The sequence below is a fragment of the Taudactylus pleione genome, unplaced genomic scaffold (assembly GCF_031769625.1).
Source record: "Taudactylus pleione unplaced genomic scaffold, aTauple2 ptg000093l, whole genome shotgun sequence".
In the NCBI taxonomy this organism is placed as follows: domain Eukaryota; kingdom Metazoa; phylum Chordata; class Amphibia; order Anura; family Myobatrachidae; genus Taudactylus; species Taudactylus pleione.
In genome coordinates, this window is record NW_028284495.1 from 27,423,772 (window position 1) to 27,429,929 (window position 6,158).

A 6,158-nucleotide genomic window follows, 5' to 3' on the forward strand; every position below is an offset into this window, starting at 1 on the left:
GGTCATAACGGGCATTTTAAGGGTGTTCATAATTAACAAAGCAGCATCATCGACCACGTCACTTGGTTGTTTGCTTCAACTGTTCGCATGATTGTGGTAGGAAAATCCAGCCACAAGCACTGCGAGCAGTTCAGATGCCTTTCGATGTACTCGATTAATCAAATAGCGGAGATGATGTAGGATGCGAGCGGCCATGGGGCGTCTTTACAAAATAGCGAGCGCATGTTTCGTTCGCTCGCTCAGACATAGAGGCGTCAACAGATCACAAAGAGCGAGCGCATAATTTAAATAGCCGGCCCCTTTTTCTGACCGAGCGAGTGCAAATAGCGTCCGGCTCTGAATCAGGCCCAGAGTCTCCATGAACATGCAGGGTATGCTGCTTCTGCGCGCTTCGGCTGTAGTGTGCTGCTCCCCATCCTCGGTGTGTTGCGAGCAGATGAAGCTTTTACACCCGGGATGTGTAGTTTGAGTCTATGAGCATTCTTAGGGCCCAATTCAGCAGTGTACGCTAATGTGATCGCAGCTGCGATTTGGCACGGATTGCAGCTGTGGAAATATGCTAATTTCTGGCAAAGCTCAGCCTGCATAAAGACACCCACTACTGCTTTCTCATATCCATCCAATGGCGCTCTTCTGCATAAACATCAGTACCATCAACAAACATCGGCCAGTCATGCAACATTTACGACAAGTCTGACCAGCCGCAGACACTGCAAGTCTCCTCGCACGCAGAGCTCTTGTACTGCGTATGCAATCGCAGTAGCTAATTTATGCACGCATATGAAACTGTGTTCAAACGGACAGACGCGCCTGCGTTTTTATGACCACACCCAAATGCTGGAAGCGTGTCACCCACTTTGCGATTAATTCCTCTGTGCATCCGTAATCGCAATGCGATCCCTGCATACGTGCAGTGTGGCTTATACACATGTGCAATGGCAAACAATCGCTTGATCTGCATGCGTAATCACAATTGCGTACGTTACTGAATCAGGCCCTCAATCTGTAGAATGTACCAATTTGTTTCGGCCTTGTCCTAGTCTTTTTCAAGGGTGGTTTAATGATGTCCTTGGTTTCTTATTTATGGTTCCCGGATTGGAAGAGTCGATCTTCCTATTGGTTGTCATCATTAGTGTGGGTGTGGCTTAGTCATGATTGACATATTCACTGCGCTCAGGCTGAAGTTGATATTCATTCAATAGGCAAAAGTGTGAGGGAAGTCCGATGGGATGACTGACAAGTGGCAATATGTAATTAATGAAAAAACATACATAAATGAAAATACATACACTTCTAAATACATTTAATGTGTAATAAGGCTTATTTAACTTTTTTGAAGACCAGCATTGGATATGTATATTATTGTGCCTTATTGGGCTAGATCTGATCAGGCTGGTGTAGTAATGTTGACTGCATTTTGCTGAATCTTGTAGACACTAATCATATATATTTATAAATATTGGCACAGTGAGTGCCATCTATTAAACATAGTAATGGCTTGTTATATATCATATTATGCAAAATAAATAGGCAATAATTTGGCTATAGTTGCCATTCTGTCTGTAAATATATGGTGATGGTCGTATGTAGTATATGGTAATGTATAGGGTATGTAAAAATGGGAAATTGTTGTCATGATGAGTCTAAATAACTTGTATCTGGTGGTCACTTTTATAATTCAGGTTTGGTATTTTGTTCAGGTGCTTCAAATTGTACGTTCAATATGTCACAGTTTCCGGTTTGTGTCCTGGCTAAAGAACGCCTTGTACTTCTAGGTCTGTTTAGACCACTAGGTGCCAGTGTTGCTAATGTTGTTATCCACCTGACCTCTGTCCTGTTCATTTTTTGTTGTAGTCACCACTTCTCCAATATGGCACCACTTTCTCAATAGCTAGATAGGCGAGGAGGTGTGGGTCTTGATTATGTGTTTGTTTAAAATGCTGTGAGACACTATGTAGTCCGAATCCATTAATTATTTTCCGACTTTGGGCCTGATTCAGCAAGGAACGCAGTTGTTATGTGCACGCAATCGGCCGATTATTGCATTCTGCGCATGCGTATACATCTCAGTGCATGAACTAGCCACTGCGATCAGGACTGCGATCGCAGAGGCTACCCAGACCCATGGCAGAGTGATTGACAGGAAGTGCCGTTTGTGGGTGGTGACAGGGGGGTGGTCGGGCGACTGCAGGCGTGCCAGTGCGTTGGGACAACGATGCAGAGGTGTGCAAAATGTATCCACAGCGCTACCATACACAGCCTGAAGCCTCAAAACGTGCGTTGAAGAAAGCAATTCCTGAGTGAGGTCTGACCTGCCTTAACTGTGCATATGGGTCTGATGTTACAGATTGTTTTGCTATGTTGCCAAAGTATATGGATGTAAGGGGTGGCGTCCTTTGGCGTTCCGGCGTCGGGATTAAATTAGGCGTTGGTATTTTGACGCCTATCTTAAGTCCCTTGTCAAGATTTCGCTGTCGGTATTGAGACTGGCGGCTTTGAGGCCGCCGGTCTCATAACTAGATCCCCTTGTAAGATGTCATGGGGATTGCATTCTTAGCTAGCCTTATCGCAAGTTTTGAAGCAAACGTAGAGTTCTATTCATGTAAAACATGAACGGACTACCGAAAAATATCACTATATATCGCATCACATCGATTGGATATATAGTAATGTTTTGTAGCCATTCATGTAAAGTTACCCCTCCGTGATCCCGTGAAGCAACGCAAAAACAGACATATCGGGAGTCGACATGATTTCTTCCCACTGCGCAGGTGTCTGAGGTCAGTAGGTCATGTCAGACGACCTGTTGCAAAGGATGCTGGTCTAAACGTGACCTGTGTGGGGTCCTGAGGACCGAGTTTGAGAACCACTGCAGTAGAGGAACGAAAAGTTGAGCTTTCTGTTCTATGAATCGCTCTCCCCATACTACGGTATGGAGAAGTGAATCAGCTAAGGAGCGTGTGCGCTGCTGGAGAAGTCATGAACTTCTCCACGCTAACCCACTTCATGAATAAACAGAAGCAGTGAAAAGCCCTGTTTTCAGTTAAATGGGGCTTATCTCCAGCACATGGGGAGACCCCATAATGCCATCATGTCAGTGGCAAACACAGGATTTTGAAAGGGGGGTTTCCAAATAATTGGTTACAGAACCAATAACAAAAAAGGCTAACCAGAATAAGCCTGCAACATACACTTCAAATTAATATAAATGACAATAAAATTAGTTTTGCTGAGCAATATACATCCGTGTGAGCGAAGCCGCAGGCAAACGCTACTAAAAAATAAATGTAAAAAAATGCATTAATCGGGGATGCCATCAAAAAATTAAAGTATGTGGCTTCACCCCCACCCCTCCATAGACAGACAGCACAGCCACCATGTCCACTCAGACCCCAGCACCACCCCTCCACAGACAGAAAGCACTACCACCATCTGCCTCCCCAAAAAATAAATATAGTCAGCTGCAATAAATCGGTGGCCAGGGGGGGTATCTAGGTACTCGAAAACACCACCTGCGTGCGCTCCTGCATGGTGTTATGCCTACTTACTGTTGGCTGTCTGTGCACATTCACTTGCGAAGTACCGCATGCAGTTTGGCAAACAGCAAAAGTTCCCCCAAACCTGCTGTGCTTATTGACTTGCAGAAGCCCAGTATGGAAATGCAGGGAAATAATTACTGCGCATGTGTGGGCTCTACATTTTGTGTGCATTATTCCTTTTAAATGGTGATTTCAACTAAGCCTTATGCCAGAGAATTGCTAGGGAAGTGGTCATTAGTTTAGCAAGTTACGTAACTTGTTCAGTAACAGTTACTGCTGTGCACTTAAATATATCCAAAAAAAGATCATAGGTATGAAAGAGCAATAAAATCTGAAATTGCCCCTGATAAATAGGCAAATATTTATACCCCTTTTACACCAACCTGAAAATCCCGGGTTGATGCACATGACCGCGCATCAACCCAGGATGTTTGTCAGTGTGAACGGATCCACCCGGGTCCAGGGAGGATCCAACTCTGGTAGCTTGCAGGGTTGGCCACGGGTCGTTCCCATGTCACCCTGCAGTTTAAACGTGGCCGGCTTCAGTGGTGCTTGGAGATGACATCATCTCCAAGCGTCCACTGCAGCGCCGGGTCACTGCAGACCTGGCTCCGGTGTGAACTGTGCCGACCCGGGTGCTGTGGTGTAAAAGGGGTCTGATCCAGGTTGGAAACATGTTCCAAATCCCGGGTCAGACCAGGGACTTTGGTGTGAAAAGAGCATTAGACACCTCTTGTGTAACAGACTGTATTAAATAAAAGTATAACATTAACACAAGCATTATGTACAGTAGCCCTTTTGGACCCTCTTTCAGATTTTATTGCTCTCTCATACCTATGATCTTTTTTTGGATATATTTAAGTGCACAGCAGTTTAATTGTTACTGAACAAGTTACGTAACTTGCTAAACTAATGACCACTTCCCTAGCAATTCTCTGGCATAAGGCTTAGTTGAAGTCACCATTTAAAAGGAATAATGCACACAAAATGTAGAGCCCACAAATGCGCAGTAATTATTTCCCTGCATTTCCATACTGGGCTTCTGCAAGTCAATAAGCACAAGCAGGTTTGGGGGAACTTTTGCTGTTTGCCAAACTGCATGCAATACTTCGCAAGTGAATGTGTACAGACAGCCAACAGTAAGTAGGCATAACGCCATGCAGGAGCGCACGCAGGGGGTGTTTTCGAATACCTAGATATTTATGATCCATTCCAGTCAGGATTCAGGAGAAGACATAGCACTGAAACAGCCCTGGTATGTGTGCTTAATGATCTTCTGATGGCAAGAGACAGAGGTGATTGTTCGATCTTAATCCTTCTGGATCTCTCAGCAGCATTTGACACTGTAGACCATGGGATTCTAATTGAGCACCTGAAAAATTTCTGTGGACTGGATGGCACAGTCCTTAGCTGGTTCAAATCATTTCTGACCGGCAGGTCACAGAGAGTTTCTTCTGGAGTAAACTCTGCATCACCAGTGTCACTTCCATGCGGTGTCCCACAGGGTTCTATACTATCTCCCATGCTTTTTGCAGTATACATGCTACCACTGGGTGAAAAAATCAGACGTCATGGCCTGGTGTACCACTGCTATGCAGATGATACACAAGTGTACCTGTCCTTTGCTCCAGGTACAAAGGACCCCAATAACAACCCTAAATGGCTGCCTAGCTGAGCTTCAGGAGTGGATGAGTGCCAGTTGGCTGCGACTGAACCCTGATAAAACAGAGGTCCTTATGATAGGTCACAAGTCAGGGCTACAGCATAGCCAACCAATAGGACTTACGCTTGGGGGATCAGAATTACAAAACACTGACCATGTGCAGAATCTTGGTGTTGTCATGGATAGTGGCTTGACACTTAAACATAAGGGATCAGCCACAATCAAATCCTCATTCTTTCATCTGAGGAACATTGCCAGAATCAAGCACTTAATTCCCTCAGAAGATCTGCCTAAAGTCATACATGCATTTATATCATCACGCCTAGACTATAGCAAAGCCCTCTACCTTGGACTCCCAGCAAAAGAATTGCACCGCTTGCAGATGGTACAAAAGGCAGCTGCCAGGCTATTAGCCAACCAGCCCCGTTCCAGCCACATAACACCCATTCTCTACTCCCTTCCCCGTTCCAGCCACATAACACCCACTCTCTACTCCCTTCACTGGCTGCCTGTCAGATGGCAAATTGTTTTCAAGATTGGATTACTTACTTACAAAGCCCTACATGACCATGTCCCAGGGTGCCTAAAGCAGCTTCTGATTCCTTACCGTCCCACACGAGTACTGCGATCTGTTGACGAAGGACTATTAACAGTACCTAGAATCTCCCAGAATTTGTCTGGGGGTCGAGCTTTCAGTTTTGGGGCTCCAACCTTATGGAACTCCCTTCCCTGCACAGTTCGAGAGGCCTCCACTCTAGAATCTTTCAAAAATAGACTCAAGACTTACCTCTTCACCCAAGCGTTTCACTAATGTCCCTTGTTTAAGCTTATTTTGTGTTTTGTACTGTAAAGGCAAATGTAAAGCACTTTGAGTCCTTTAGGAGAAAAGCGCTATATAAATAAAATTATTATTATATGGCTGTTACTTCTGCTTCCAGTACTATTGGGGCCCATTT